Below are 17917 nucleotides of genomic sequence, written 5' to 3'. Positions count from 1 at the left end.
AAATAAATCCAACTTAATTTTTTTAATTACAACAACATGACAAAACCCGAACAACAAAAACAACTAACGCAACTTGAACCTAGTGTCACGGGCCGTAGTTCAAAGCTCGTGACCATTGCACCAAATGCATCCAATGGAGGTCTATTGTTTAGATGGGGATCATTTGGCCCACAAGAACTGACCCGATTCAAGAAGTTGTTGGAGAAGCCTGTCAGATTGAAGCCCGGTTGGCTCGATAATGAAGATATGGCAACTTAGGCTAATTTGGTAACTAATCTTAGAAGATTGAGGGAATCATATCTTGTAAAGATTAGATTAGATTTGATATGGCATATCTTGTAAATCCCTAAAATTAAGGGATATGTTTAATCTCGTCCGTAGATGTAAACGTATATTGACCGTCGATTTTGGGGGAGCTCAACTTAAATAGAGAGCCTCTTCCTCATTTGTACTCACTCCATTCATTGTTTCATTATTCTTTGTAAATAAGAGAATATTGAGAGCATTTACTCAAACATTTTGTGTATGCTCTTTCTATTGTTTTTTGTAGCTTCTTTTGGTATAAATCGCTTCCGCTCTTCAACTTGGTGCCTTGGAGGAGTTCTTAAGGAATCATCACTTGAGTAAAGACTGACTTAGGAGAGTTTGGACAAACGGATCGCCTAAGGCCGCACGGATCGCAAGACGAAAGATCTAGCCCCGTGACAAGTGGTATCCGAGCTATTGGTTGGAAGACACCATTGGGATGTCGAAAGAAGAGTTCGAACAAAGGTGGGCCAGAAAGTCTTTGATGGAGATGTTGTCGACTGTTGAGGAATGCGTGGGTAAACTTGGGGAGTCCATGGAGGACGCGAAAGAGTCAGACAATGCGCTTGGGGGAAATCATAGATGACTTGAGGGAGTAGTCCAGGGACTTCGTGACTATGTGTCTCACTTCCTAGAGGGATAGCGCGCAAGAGTTGCTAGATTCCCAAAGGAAGAAGCTGATGGAGAGGAACGATGCTCTCGAAGCCATGGTAAAGGCTTTGAAGGAGGAAACAATGGTCACGATGATGGCTTTGAGCACAAGAATAGAGGAGCCTGAGAGAGAGCTGGCCTTGTGTCGAGCAGCCGTCGGGAAAGGAGTGTCAAGTGCAGCACTTAGTTACGAGGACGTCCCGAAGCCGAAAGAGTTTATGGGGACAAGGTCTGCATATGAGGTGGATAATTTCTTGTGGAGGATGGAAAACTATTTCGGTTAAGGTAAACAATGCGGTTAAGGTAAACAATGCTTCAATGTTTCTTATTGATATTGAGCTCTTATGGTGGCAAGGTAAGACCACAGATAAAAGGCAATGTGAGATTGGGACGTGGAAAAAGTTCCAATGTGAGTTGAAGGGACAGTTTTACCTAGAATTTACCGAGGAAGAAGCTAGGGCAAAGTTGCAAGGGATAACGCAATGGGGCACATTGGGGGAGTATGTTCGAGAGTTCAAGGAACTAATGCTCCAAGTTTCAGATGTGACCGAGAAAGAAGCATTGCTTGCTTTTTAGAATGGATTGAAGCCGTGGGTCAGACAAGAGGTGGAACAAAGAGATGTCCAAAAGCTGTCGGAAGCCATGATGGTAGTAGAGTCCGTGGTCAAGCTTGGTCTAGGGAAAGACAAGCTTGGGTCTTCCAAGTCCGAGGAAAGGAGCGTATGTGAAAAGGATTACAAGGAAGATGTTGATGGCAATGGCAACAATGACAATAGTGGTAATGGGAAACCACGATTTGGGAAGAAGAAACCCAAGAGGAAAAGGGACAAGTTGAAATGCTTTCTCTGCGACGGTCCACACATGTTGAAGAAATGTCTGAAGAAATCCGCGCTTAAGGAGAAACTAGTGGGTAAGGCCCTGGTTCTTAGTTCGAGCGCAAGGGGGATCAAAGCCAAGGAGGCCGAAAGTGAGAAGAAGCTGGTGGAGTGCTTTTTATGTCATGGTCTGCATAAATTGCGGAAGTGTCCGAGGAAATTTTTCATCAAAGGGAATGATGGAGCAGACAAGAAGCCAAGAAGCTTCGTTTGAGCAAAGGAAAAGCCAAAGCCAAGAGGGAAAAGAGGAGCAAAAAGAAGCGAGTAAAGTGCTTCTTGTACCGTGGTCCGCATGAGTTACGAAACTGTCCAAAGCAAGTCGTAATCAAAGAAAAGGCAACGTTTGAGCTTGGTGAGTCATCAAAGGGGCTTTCACCCAAGGAAGAGGTGAGTTTGTCATCGGACTTAAAGGGAAAAGTTACGATGAAAACAGTGAAGCTGGGACCAATGAGGCTCAAATTGAGTGAAGCGTCGGAGTTGGCTGAGTCATTGATAAGGCTTCCATCTATGGGAGAGGTGGGTGGTGCATCGGACTTCAAAGGAAAAGAAGTGATGCAAGTGGGATAGTTGACCCGAGTAAATGCAAAGGTACATTTCGAACACTTTGATAGTGTGTTGCATACTAACTTGTTGACTTGGCAAGAACATAGGAGAACTTTCGAAGTTCTTGAGCAAAGAGGCTGAGAGACTGTGGGCAAAGCGAAGCCTAGTGTTGTGAATCAAGAGGATTCTGTTCGAGTCAAGTTAGAATGTGGATAAGAGAGTGACATAACTTCTTGTCATCGAGATGTACAAACAAGTAGGACTATTCGAGTTAAGAAGTGACGTAAGCCAAGGCAAAAGTCACGAAGAAAGGGAAAAGCTAAGGCGTCGAGATGAAATCGAGATGAATCAAGTCAGTGTCATTCAGAAGTCGCAACGAAGGCGTTACAAGAATGGGTGGGGGAGAATGTCACAGGCCGTAGTTCAAAACCCGTGACCATCACGCCAAATGCATCCAATGGAGGTCTATTGTTTAGATGGGGATCATTTGGCCCGCAAGAACTGGCCTGATTCAAGAAGATGTTGGAGAAGCCTGTTAGATTGAAGCCTGGTTGGCCCGATAATGAAGATATGACAACTTAGACTAATTTGGTAACTAATATTAGAAGATTGAGGGAATCATATCTTGTAAAGATTAGATTAGATTTGATATGGCATATCTTGTAAATCCCTAAAATCAAGGGATATGGTTAATCTCGTTCATTGATGTAAACATATCTTGACTGTCGGTTTTAGGGGAGCTCAACTATAAATAGAGAGCCTCCCCCTCATTTGTACTCACTCCATTCATTGTTTCATTATTCTTTGTGAATAAGAGAATATTGAGAGCATTTACTCAAACACTTTGTGTGCGCTCTTTCTGTTGTTCTTTGTAGTTTCTTTTTGCATAAATCGCTTTCGCTCTTCAACTTGGTGCCTTGGAGGTGTTCTTAAGGAATCCTCACTTGAGTAAAGGCTGACTTAGGCGAGTCTGGATGAACAGATCGCCTAAGGCCGCACGGATCGCGAGACGAAAGATCTAACCCCGTGACACTAGGCCACACATGAGACAATAAATACCCTGACCATCAAGCCATCACATAGAATTCAAATTGAACTTACATTATAACTTGTTTATATAATTTATGAAATTTCAAAAAATTATTGTGTGTCAAAAAAATTTTTAAAAAAAAATTACTTAATTTCATTGTAGATAATGTATCATTATATTTATACTATTATTTAAACTCCTAATTAAGTTAGTATCACAAGTCAATTGGGTAGCAATTTGGTTAGAAAAATTACTAAAATGTTCTCCCATATTTAAAATAAATTATATTATTCAATAATTATTTAGTCATTTTATTAAAAAATAATATAATGATATTTAAACCTAAGCCAATTGAAATACTAAAACCTTAATTTCACCACTCAACCAAAGTTTTATTTAAATATTCTTTTATACATATTGATTTTATTATGCACAATTTATTCCCTTCATCAATTGTGAGAATTTCTATATTAAATATTAATAATGTTGTTGATTGAGTTGGCTTCACAAATTAATTTGATACACACCAACTCAAGATTAATGATGGCAACATCATCATAAATAATTGTATTAATTTAATATTCTTAATCCAATATATATGTGTGTTTAAATTTCATTTTACTCACATTTTAATTTAATTTTTATTTTAATGTGTTATTTTAAATAATATATTTCATTATTTAATATATTCTATTTTAAATATATCTAAATACGTTATTTCTACATGTCTACGTAAAAATTTCAAAAATTCATTAATAATATATTATCAATGTGTGAAATATAAATTTTATGTAGGTTACGGAACGAAGATATTGTAAGAGAAAGGAAATAACGTACTAATACGGGAGACTGTTGCGTAGGTACAAAATTTGTATGGATAAAGATTGAACGTGGACATGGCCTGACAATCCCACAATATCTTAAACCCTAATAAATACATATCTCTGGAGAACACTTTGACCTTTATTTTATACCATCCACGTAGGGTTGAGTAAGAATGATTGAAAAATTGGAAATCCATTAGGTGTATAGAATCTAATTTTTATTTAATTTAAAATTAATTTTTATAATTTTTTAGTAATATTTATGAAAACAATTTTGAAACTTTGTTAAATAATATTCAAAAATTATAAAAGATTTTGTTAAAATAAATTTAAAAATATAAAACAAAAATTAATATGAAAAATTAAAAATCAAACCAAAGACAATTTGAAAAATCCAAAGTATTTCAACCCAACTAAATTGATATCATATAATATAAACTTCTAATTTAAGTGGATAGGTCTGTATTATTATGTATGAGCAAAACATGATTAGGTCCTAAGTTTACGTCTCTTTCATAAAAATAGTTGTAATAATAAACTAATTTATCATTTTGGGTTCTACTAAAACATCCCTGTTTCAAGGAGAAATTAGGAATATTTTCTGGAGGGTCATTTAAATTATAGCTTTTCCTAAAGATTAAATTATAAAATTTTCATTTTGAAAGAATTAAAATTGGATTTTAAATTTCAAAAATCAAATTACAATTTCATTATTAAATTAATTTAAAATTGATGATTTCTAGAGGAATTTTTATTTCCTACTTAAATTTCATTTGTAGAAGTCCAGTGGGTGCATTTGGCCTTTCATTTGACAATTCTAGTCTTTGTGTGTTTTACTTTTCTTACATGTAATTATCATTATTTGTCATAACTGTATTTAAATCTAAATATATATTTAACCATATATATAATTGTTTATAACTTTTCAAAGTAAATGTCGTCGCTTGTCTAAATACATATAGCACTATAGGAACTAAACATTTGGGTTTATTTTTGCTGTTTGAATAATTTTAAGTTGGAGCGCTATTTGAGTTTATCAATCGATTTTTGTTGGATTATCATGGGATAAGATCTTTCAGTTATTTGTTCTCGTCATTTTTATTTTAAATTTAAATTATTGACTTTTTATTTTTGAATTAAGTTGAACCAAATTTAAATTCAAAATAATCGAATTGAGTTTTAAGTTGGAAATAGATTTCATAGATTTATGTATGTATCAATTTTATATTCTTGTACGTATAATCTAATTATAACAACAATTCAGTAAGAAATTTTAAGCATGGTAGAGATAATATAAATGGTAAACTAAACTCAAGATTACTAAACTATTAGTAAGTTTATGTTTCGTTCATTTAACTTTAAAAAGTTAAAAATAGTCACTAAATTATTTGAAAGTTTTCATTTAATTTATTGGGTTGTTGAAATCATTATTGTATGGCCTTCTTTATTTGTGTCTTCTACACCAATCAAAATCTCTTTTTCCTCTTTACTTCTACGGTTCAATTTTTTTAATGAAACAAGTTTGAATGTGACGAATTTGCGAACCAAAATTCAAACAGCTTTCTTCTTCAATCTTCGACAATAATTATCAAATCGACTTGTATCTAAAGTATGTTATTCTATTCGTTGATAGGTACTAATCCACCATACCGATCGTCTAATCGTTGCTTGGATCTCACTTGTTAGACTTTAAAAAAATACTTGATAGTATAATGACTTAAATAAAAAATTTCAAATGGTTCAGTGATTCAAATGAAAACTTTTCAATATTTCAATAACTAAAACATAAACTTACTAATAATTTAGTGACTTTAAATATAACTTATTTTAATTTAAATTACTAAATATTTTGTATTTATATATTCAACATATTATTACCCTAAAATTACCAACTTACTTGGTGAATCCTTACATTCATAATCTGAACTAAGTTACTATGGCACGTAACGCACGTTGGGATATCTAGCAACGTGTGAAAGGGTGGCCTTCACTTATTGGCTAATGGCAATACCACAGCTTGTTGAATTGAGTTAGTAATAAAATTTACTGTATTTAAGTAAAGTTTTAAGTTAGAATTTTGTGAATGATAAAATAATATTAAGAGGCTTTTACTTCTTATTTAGGTGTCTAACCCAACTAGACTCTAAACTTAATAAAGCCCAATATATCGTAGAGCAATTTCTAACAATTTGATCCAAACAATACCTAAGATATTATATAACAAAAATGGTGCAAACTCTTGGGTGTATTCAAGTGGAGCAATCAACTGTGGCTATTACAGAAACATTGGGGAAGTTTGATGTACTAAGGTCATTTGTTACATAATTCACATGCATGTGCCGTTAATATAATAAATTGTCCACGGGTCTGATGCATGTTTACTTCGTAATAAATAGCTGCTAGATTGAGGGTGGCTGCCAATGAGAAGGCTGAAGCAGAGAAGATAGATATTGCAGATCAAATGAGCAGAAGGAGATGCCATATCGAAGTATCTGGCTGGGCTTGGTGTAGCTCAACAGCAGCAGGCCGTTGTATAGGGACTTAGGCAGTGGGGGACCTTAATAGAGACCCAGGGGTCATGTGGTAAAATTTTAATTTAGTCCCTTTATAATTTATAAAGTTTTAAATTAATAATAGTAAAATTGCACTCTGCCCCTCAAATGATAGAAAAATAATTTAACTCTTTAAAAATTATAAAAATATAAGCTATTAAAACGATGAAATTATATTTTTATTATCGTAAAAATATACAATTTAATTTCGATCTAATTTTTTTTTAACTTTGTCATTGGACTTAGGGACAGTGTGTTGGTCTTCTCCCTAAATATACCCAGGACAACATCAAAGGATGTCATGTACATGGTTCTTGTGACACATGCACTTGGATACAAAGAAGGAGATTGGTGCATCATCAAAATCCAATGCTGTTTTCTTCATCAACCCACGACCGATCTAAAAAAAAAAAAACTAGCCATCTTGTAATCGAAGTTCAGCCAAGTGGTGGTGGTCGCTGTTAATAGGGTGAGGTCTAAGCTTGGGATCTCCTATCTATATCTGATTAAAGAAATGATATTGTTCCACCAAAAACGTATGCCAAAGGAAACTCAACAAAACAAATTTCTAATTTCACGTTTCCACCATTATTTTTACAAGGCATAATGAATTTTTTAGACCTTGACTTTATAAAAAAAAAAGTCATTTTAACTCCCATTTAATTTTTTGTCTCTTTTAGTCATTAAATTTGTATTTTGTCAAATTACTCCAAAATTGATGAAAAAGTTAATGTCTATTAACTTTGCTGATAAAGCATACACTAGATGACATGTCAAGATTTGATTATTTTTAAAATTTAAAGAAAAAAAATTAAAAATAGCTTTTATAATTTTTATACTTTCTAATAATTTAATGATTTTTAAAATAATTTTTATAATTTTTTGAATTTTAATTTTTAAAAGGTAATCATATGTTGAAGTGGCAATCCACATGTATGCCACATTAGCAAAATTAAAAAAAAATATTAAGTTAGGATGCCTTAAAAATTATTTCTGTTAAGAAATTAATAATAATGAGTTTACTAGTTCAGTGTTAAAGCCTTAACTTACCCTTAGATCTTAAGTTTGAAACCCTTGTGCACCTTTTAGTCAAAATATTTTATTTTTTATTTTTACCCATAAAAGTGTTGAATTTTCAAACTAGCCCAGCCCAAAAACTATTTTTTTTAAATTTAGTCATTAGTTTAAATCAATCCTAATTCTACACGAATTCCTAAAACCTATTCCAGTTAGGGGGAAATTGTTTCATAAATAGAAAATCTTTTCAAACCCTAGAATTTTTATCTAGCAAATTTTTTAACAAAAACTCCCAAAGTTCTTCCTTTTCTCCACCATTACCAAATCAATTTTCAAGCAAAAGAAGTCAAGGTTTTCAAAATCATCCCTCTCCTCCCAAATAGATCTTCAATCTCCTCATCCAAATTAAGATTTTTGTGTCTTCAAATCAAGTGTGGGATCTAAACTTAAATCATTATGTTTGATTAGTTGAATTTTTGGAAAGTAAGTAAGCAGTATATGAAATCCCCATATGTGAACCCCTATGAATGCAAACCTCCTTGCATGCGAGCCCCACTATGTGAAGCCCCGTGTATGCGAACCTTAGTGTGAGCCCTTATGTAAACTATTATATATGCGAACTCCACTAGGCGAACTATAGTAGATATGTGCAAACCCTATTGTGAACCCATATGCAAAACCTTATAGGAATCAATATGCGATCTCTTAGTATATTTATGCGAACCTTAGGAAGAATTTACATGTGAACCCTATCCATTATTAGATGCGAACCCTATTTGTTATTGCATGCGAACTCTATTTGCTACAACATGCAAACCCTATATATGTATTTATGTGAACCTGACAAGTAGCAATATGCAAACCCCATGTGTTTAATTGTGCAAACCCTAACATGAATTAGTATGCGAACCCTATACATGTGAACCCTGGATGTGAAAACTCTTAGGTGCGAACCCTGTATGTGAGAAACCTACTTATGAACCTGAATGCATGTGTTAACCTAACTAGGCCTATTAAAATTGCATGAAGATACTGTATATGTGAAATCGTCTTTAGCTCTCATAAATTAATGTTATATGTGAGATTGATGTGAATGAATGCATGAATACATGCTAATAAATGATAGTATGAAATATTGAATGTGGCATCAATTGATGATAAATAGCGTAACATGCTAAGTATATGTGCATAATTACATGAATTTGGATATGAAGGAGGAGGAGTTTCGTAGGAGAAAGTGGCAATTTAAGTCCACATTGAAAGTCTGTATTGCACAAAATAGGTGAAAAAGTCATCAAAACCGGATAAATCAGGATGATAGTTTAAAAAACCATCAAAATTGGGCAACCGGGATGGTAAGTTATTGAAGTAAAAGTCATCGTCACAGATGACAAGTGGACGACCGTCTTCACCTGGAAATTCGGGATGGTTAGTTATTGATATGTGTTTTGGAGTGTCGAGCAATGCTCATGGGCGGATAGGATGAACAAGTGGGAAATTAAATTTATAATTGCATTGCATCATGAGTATAATCTGTACATGCTTGGATTTACCGAATGTTTCTTATTTATATTTAAATTGCTATTATGCCATAAATTGAATACTTTATTGTTTGTACATTTATATTTAATGGTTTGAAAATTAGACTTACATAGAGCTGTCATAAGCTCACTCCCCCTTTTTTCCTTACCTCTCAGGTAACGCAGAAAACTAGGACTCAGAATGGCATCAGAAGAACCCTGGACTAGCAGCTCGCCTTTTATTATTATTATTATTATTATTTTAAAGTTCCATTAAAGTTTTCCTTAATCATTTTTAGGGTTGTAATTATTAATTATTTCTTGCTTTTATATCTTAGGTTTAAGATGTTTTAGCTTATAAATTCTAAGCATGATACGTAGTTACTACACTGATAATTGCATGTTATTTAGTTTAGAAAATTATTATTCTTAATAATGTTTTCCGCTGCTTTACAAATACTTAAGTTTTCTCAAAACTTCTCATTAATAATGTTGTAATTGAATTGCCAAGTAAAGCCGATTTGATTAATGAATGTTTTTCCTAAAAGCAAAAGAGCGATTTTTATACAATCCAACTCAAACAAAAGAATGCTTTATAGGATCACTTCGATGATCAATATAACTCCTTCGACTTAGCCAAAACTCCTAGGTCGAGTTAGGGGTATTACCCAAGCTCCTTTTTATATTTGTACTAGTTTTCACAAATTTACTATGTATAAATTCTTTGGAACTATACATGATTTGTAATATTTTAAATTATTACTTGCATAAATGTCGTGCATGATAATTATTTAGACTAAATAATTAAAATATAAAAATAATGATAAGTAATATTAAATTTTAAGTGAGTAATATTTTAAATTAACTAATATTTTAAAAGTAATAATAAGTTTATTATCATACATAATCATTTATCATCCATAAACATTTATAATTAAATTGTATTTACTTTAATCATTATGATTTTTTTCAAAGATAAATATCAAAGTATATATAAACTTTAATTTATTGTGCAATTCGATACATAAATTTTGATTTTGTGCAATTATACACATACAAGTTTGAATGTGGTATACATCGATATATTTTTACATTGTGTTGGGGATAAACCCAATTGAGCAACGGACAAGTAAAATAACAAAGAAATTGAAAAGATCGAACACAAACATTTTACATTAAAAAACCTCTCCAAAGAGGATAAAAAAATCATGGGCAAAGATAATTTCACTATAATGGCAAAAACGAAAAGTACAAAAGATGGAGATAAAACTAAACCCTGAAACCCAAAAATAAGAATCCACAAAACATAAACAAAAAATTCTCTAAAAGCTTGTAAAAGCTAATACTTAAATGTGTAATCAATTGTTTTTCTAGGGTGGGAATGAGATTATTTATAGACTAAATTCACAGGTCAAATAATATTAAAATAACCTACACTAATTAGAGTTTAAGTGGAAAAATAAAAACTGAGTTTAAATGGGAGAAGAAAAGCCGAAAAATACGAGGCATAACTCCACAAATCTCCACCTTGACTCGTTGATAACATGTTAAATTTGCATGATTTTGTCTGTTTAATCGGTTAATTCTTAAATTGATCCCTACTGAATTAGTGATTTTATGTTTTAATCTTGTCAGGAATGCAATTAGGATGCTATGAGTTAAAAACGAGCAGAAAAGAACCAATTTACAACACAATCAATAAAGTGGGGTTGAATAAAAAATGTGGAAATAGCTAAGGACTCATCAGATTTCTTTTGACTTTGTAAAAGCCAAAATTAGAAAAAAATTGATTTTATTTTTTATTAAATTTTAATTATGTGTTGGGTGGTTAAGCCAAATTTAATAAGTGATATGTATATAAATAAGGCTTTAAGGTAGCTTGGAAGATACACTTGACATTTGATTTCATTTTGGAATTAAATAAGAACTATTCCTTTCTTTCCAATTTAATGCGTCTGCAATTCCGTTTCATTTTCCTTGTTTTTGCAAAAATCTGTTTAATTGCTTTCCAAGTCCCTTCCCTTCAAACTTTCACCATTTTTATTCAAGTTCACTCCATAACCAACCAAGGCATGAATAATTTCATGATTAACTAAATTCCATCTTAGCTTTAGGCCGGTGTTCTTTTTGGTCGGGAATCTTGAGATACGTATCCATACTAAAAATTTTTATAATCGGTATTCACATTTTTCCTAAGTATCGGGATTGACTACTCATTCCTTAAAGTTAACTCGATTTCAAGTCAAAAAGTGCACGTTGGGTTGGAATCGTGTTTACGGACAGTTGTAGAAATGAGTCGGCCATGCTATATTCAAATTTTCGAGAACAAATCAATAGAGAAGTGATCAGGTTTAAATGACCCACGCCGTTGAGACTGTTAATCCGAGTTGGGTTCTTCAGAGCATAAGGCTGCCGAAATCTTGAATCGGGAACACGTGTATCTCCGTTAGATAATCGGTAAGGGTTGGTTTGCAGGTCGTACCTGGACCAACTACGAGAGGAAAAATTGGTGGTTAGGGTGTTCTTAACTACTATAACTAGCTTATTGTTTGGAGGAGAAAATTAATTTTCAAAGATCGATTCAAAAATCTAGAATCCACCAAGTCTAGGGCTAAGACTTATTATCTCGATTTACGAAAATCCGAATCTATTTCCAGATTTAAATTTATTTCCAATATTAATTAATTGTTTATTTATGTTGTTTTGATTATTTAATTTCTAAACATTTTCAAAACTTCCCTAATTTGTTTGTTTATTTTTTAGCAGGTCCGTTTAGAGTCGTGGACACAACTTCTGCCACGACTTTCGACACGACAAAAATTTTGATCACAAGTTAAACGCGGAAGTTGATTATAATATCCAATCCCTGTGGACTCAACCCTACTACCACTCTTTACTATTGTTTAGAGTTATTTTACTGTAGGAATTATTTTTGGTGGTTCCGACGCCCATCAAATTTTGCCGTCGTTGTCAGGGAATGGAGATATGTTTCTAATTTTTGTTTGTTTACCTTATGACCAGATCAAAATTGGGAACTCTAGAGTTTAAACCATAAATTGAGAAATTGGTCCAACAATTGCGAAGATGAGCCATTCGACGTGGTAAAGGACCAAATTCCGGATTCGAAACTATATCTTACACCGAGGAAATTTTATCGTTTGATGAACTAGACAAGATGGCCGAATAAACTATACACCAACTCGCAGCGGCGCTAGATGAACAAAAACTCTTATGTATAATTTATCCGGCGGGAGGTACACCGTTCGAGTTGAAGTCGGGTTTGAATCTTTTACTACCCACCTTCCATGGACTACAAAATGAAAATCTGCACACCAATCTCAAAGAATTTCATATGGTGTGCATAAGCATGATGCATCCGGGAGTAACCGAAGATCAAATCAAACTTCGTGCTTTCCTTTTCTCATTAGCCGACTCTGCTAGAGAGAGACTATTTTATTTACCCCCCAGAATCTGTCAACACTTGGTCTGACATGTTTCGTTTGTTTCTTGATAGGTTCTTCCCTGCAGCTCGAGCGACCGAACTAGGGAGGGACATAGTAGGAATCAGTTAGAAGGAGACTGAATTGCTCTACGATTACTAAGAGTGATACAAAAAGTTGTGTGCAAGTTGCCCATAACATGGACTGACTGAACAGTCACTCTTACAGTATTTCTATGAGGGGTTACTCCCGATGGAAATGAAAATGATAGATGCTGCAAGTGGAGGGGCACTAGTTAACATGACTCCTCAGAGAGCACAAGAGTTGATTTTGACAGTGGCTGCTAACTCTCAACAGTTTTGATCGGTTACAAAACCCATGAGACAGATTCATGGGTTAAGTTCTCTATCTCTAGAAGATAAATTTGATAAGCTGACTAACTTTGCTCAAAATTTTCTTACAGATAAAAAGGGCCTAGCAAGGTTTTACGGAATTTGCGCAAAGCCAGACCACCCGACAGACTCATGTCTAATTTTACATGAGGATTCAACAGAACAAGCAAATATTGTCGAAAAATTTCCAAGATTGCCCCAAAGGCGATATGATCCCTACTCAAACTCATATAATATTGGGTGAAAGGATCACCCAAATCTAAGTTATGGGTCGAATCCTTAGTTCAATCAACCTGACCAACAAAGGTCGCCTCCGAATCAATAATTACCGCTCCCAAAGTCATCTTTGGAAGTCATAGTGGAAAGGCTAGCCAATAGTACTGAGAAGTTTTAGCTAAAAACTGAAATGTATTTGTAGGAGTTAGACAAGCAAGTGAGTAAGCTTGCGCTCACGGTTAGCCGTTTGGAGTCTCAGGGTAAGCTACCGTCCCAAACTGATCCTAATCCTCGACACAATATAAGTGCTATGACGTTGAGAAGTGGGAAGGTTTTGGAGCCCGTACCTGGCACAAGTCATGCCCATGACGCTAGTCGAGATGAGAAGAAACTTGACACAGAGGATTTAGTAGAGTCAGCACCAAAAGAATCAATTACAGTACCACCTCCGTTTCTTGGAAGACTTGTTTAATGCAAGAAGGAGTGAGAAGAGAAGGAAATCCTCGACACCTTTCGAAAGAAGAAATCAACATACCTCTTCTTGATGCTATTAAGCAAATTCCACGGTATGCAAAATTCTTAAAAGAATTATGCACGAGTAAGAGGAAGTTTCTGGGTAATGAAAATGTGAGTGTCGGAGAAAATGTCTCCGCCTTTTTACAAAGGAAAATACCACCTAAATGTAATGACCAAGTTATGTTTTCCATATCTTGCAAAATAGGTAGTGTAGGTATTAAAAAAACCATGTGTGACCTAGGCGCATCAATTAATGTTATGCCTTTGTCAATTTATAAACTACTTAATGCGGGTCATTTGAAGGAAACATGTGTAACCATTCAGTTTGCAGGTAGATATGTAGTGCATTCGGTAGGAGTGCTGCAAGACGTTCTTGTTAAGGTAAGCGAACTGATATTTCATGCAGACTTCTAAATTATCAACATGGAGGATGACAACTCGACCAATTCGTCTGACATACTTCTTGGGAATGAAAATTGATGTTTGGAGTGGAAGACTCACCATGGAATTTGACAGTGAAGTGGTTAGGTTTAATGTTTATGAGGATGTGGGACATCCCAATGATAAGTTACAAATCGTGCCTTGCAGGAATGTAAATCTTGATGTTAAGTAAGAGGAATTATCGATGATAAAAAAACCAATATGTGAAGCTGTCATGTAAACCTCAAAATTAGAGCTTAAACCATTTCCAGAACGTACAAGGATTCCAACAGAGAAAAATGCAAAGATGAATAGAGAAGCTTAAAGATGCCTCAATCCACTAATGATAGAGGAATCCAGGAAGGACTTCAAGGACAGTGACCAAAGGTCATTATACATTCTGGGTTAGATAATCGGTAAGGGTTAGATAATCCACGTGGTTGAGGCCATTAATTCGAGTTGGGTTCTTCAGAGTGCAAGGCTATTAAAATCTTGAATCGGGAACACGTGTATCTCGGTTAGATAATTGGTAAAGGTTGGTTTGCAGGTCGTACTAGGACCAACTACGAGGAAGAATTGGTGGTTAGGATGTTCTTAACTACTATAACCAGCTTATTGTTTGGAGGAGAAAATTAAATTTCAAAGATCGGTTCAAAAATCTATAATCCACCGAGTCTAGGGTTAAGACTCATTATCTCTATTTACGAAAATCTGAATATATTTCCCTATTTAAATTTATTTATAATATTAATTAATTGTTTATTTATTCTTTTTTGATTATTTATGTTCTAGACATTTTCAAAACTGCCCTAATTTGTTTGTTCATTTTTCAGCAAGTCCGCTTGGAGTCGTAGGCACAACTTCTGCCACGACTTTCGACACGACAAAAATTTTGATCACAAGTTAAACGCGAAAGTTGATTATAATATCCAGTCCCTGTGGACTCGACCTTACTACCACTTTTTACTACTATTTAGATTTATTTTACTGTAGGAATTATTTTTGGTGGTTCCGACGCCCATCACTCGTATTTTTACAATGCCTTCTTTGCCAAAGCCTGCCACGGGCTTATCTCGAACTATACAAGATATTAATTGATTCTAAGTTGTGCTTAGAAGCGGGAAGACTTCTAGTCTTCGACTTGTGCATTACCAAATCAAAACTGACCCAGGTCTGTCATCCATGAATACAGTGTCATATCTTTTCAAAACTTGTACCCAAAAGAGAACATCTCTTATACGAAATAGTCATGCATTTTTCCCTACTATGACCAAGTTGTCTTCGTTTCAAAAGAGTCAATTTCGACTCCTTAGCAAAAGAGTGATGTCATGTTTCACCAGCCACTGTTGATCATTCCAGAACATAAAGACTGCCAATATTTTTACCTTTCATCAAAATGAGAGCCCCATGGATACATTAATGTTGTTTGACTCGATGTTAATTCTACAACCCTTCGAGTCTAAAATTTTCAAGGAGATAAGATTTTTCTTTAAGTCAAGCACATGTCTGACATCTGATAGTGTCCTAATTGTCTCATCGTGCATCCTAATCTGAACAATACCAATACCAGTTACCTTATTGGGTGAACCATTCCCCATGCGCACAACTCCACCTTCAACTGAACTATATATAAAGAACCAATCCTTATTAGGATACATATGGAAAGAATACCCCAAATCCAAGATCCACTCGGACGTAAGCTTAGAGTTTTTACTTGTTGACACCAACAAGAAAACATCACCCTTGTCATTGGACCAATTAACACTAGCTAAATCTTCCTTGTTACTCTTCGTAGCCCTTTCATTTCGCAATTTGTAACAATCTGCCTTGATGTGACCTAACTTCTTATAATAGTGACATATTTTGTCTTGTTTCCTTGATGCTACCAAAACCGAGGCTTGCCTATCTGACTTGTTATTCGAACTAAACTCATTATCGAGTTTTTATTTACTCAACATATGACCCTTCACATCCTCGAATGAGAGGTTATCTCTATCATAAATTAGGGTTTCCCTAGAAGACTTGTATGAAAGGGGTAGAGAGTACAATAATAGTATAGTTTGATCTTCATCATTAATCTGAACCTCAACATTCTTTAAATCATTCAAAAGAGTAATAAATTGACTGATGTGATCTCTAAGGTGCTCACTCTCGTTCATGCGAAACGTGTACAAGCACTGTTTTAACACTAATTGATTAGCTAGAGACTTTGTCGCATAAAAGGTTTCTAACCTTTTCTATAAGGCGAATGTCATTTTCTCCATCAAAACCTCCTACAACACATTATTTGTTAGACATAACTGAATCATGGATAGAGCCTTTTTATTGAACCTATCCCATTATGATTTATCCATGCCTACAGGCTTCTTCTCTATAAGCACCTTCTCAAGATTGCCTTAAATCAAAATTGTCGTCATCCGAACTTGCCGTAGATTGAAATTTTTGATGCCATTGAACTTATCAATATCAAACCTTGTTGATGTCATCTCTGAACGGGGTTGATTTGGGAAATCGAACTAGCTCTGATACTAGTTTGTTGTGGATAAACCCGATTGAGCAACAAACAAGTAAAATAACAAAGAAATTGAAAAGATCGAACAAAAATATTTTACGTGGAAAACCCCCTTTGAAGAGGATAAAAAATTCATGGGCAAAAATATTTTTACTATAACGGTAAAAATGAAGAGTATAAAAGATGAAGATAAAACAAACCCCGAAACCCGAAAATAAGAACCCACGAAACGTAATCACAAAATTCTCTAAAAGCTTTTAAAAGCTAATACCTAAATGTGTAATGAATTATTTTCTAGGGTGGAAAAGGGTCTATTTATAGGCTAAATTCGTAGGTCAAATAATATTAAAATAACCTACACTAATCAAAGTTTAAGTGGGAAATTAAAAATATAGTTTAACTGGGAGAAGAAAAGCCAAAAAATACGAGGCATAACTCCACACATTGCATCATTATAATCACTTGTATGTGCAATATGTAAATGTAAAAGGGTTTCATATCGATAATGATGCTAGTAGCTTGTGAAAATTGAATCTAATCAAAATGTTAGGTATGAAAGTGCACAAAATCAAAATTTGTGTATGGCATTGCATATTAGACCAAAACTCATATATAATTTTGATATTTATCCCTTTTAAAAAATAATTTTAAGTAATAATAAAATTTCAAAGTGTAATGAAATAAAACAAAATGTTAAAAAATACAACTTTATTTTTTAAGTCACGTCTTTAAATTTACAAACAATAAGTTTTGAAGTTTTAAGTACAATTAAAACTTTAGAAAAATATTATAGTTGAAACATTTTTAACATTATTTCATTATTTATTTTTTTATCGTGTTTCAAAATATAACTCTATCATTATTAGATTTCAATATTTTATATTTAAAAAAATACTCATGCATCACATGGATTAATTGTGTGTATTTATTAGAATATGTTATATTTATTTGTTAAATTTTTACAAAATTTTCAAATTTCATCAATAAAATTATTTTGTGAAGAGAAAAAAAGAAACTCTAATGACTAGTTTATGTTAAAAAAGTAACTTATTTTGTAAATATTTATTGGATAGATATGTTCATATGTCGATCACTATCTAAAT

This window comes from Gossypium raimondii, chromosome 13, assembly GCF_025698545.1.
Source record: "Gossypium raimondii isolate GPD5lz chromosome 13, ASM2569854v1, whole genome shotgun sequence".
NCBI classification, from domain to species: domain Eukaryota; kingdom Viridiplantae; phylum Streptophyta; class Magnoliopsida; order Malvales; family Malvaceae; genus Gossypium; species Gossypium raimondii.
This window is presented reverse-complemented; position numbering follows the sequence as displayed.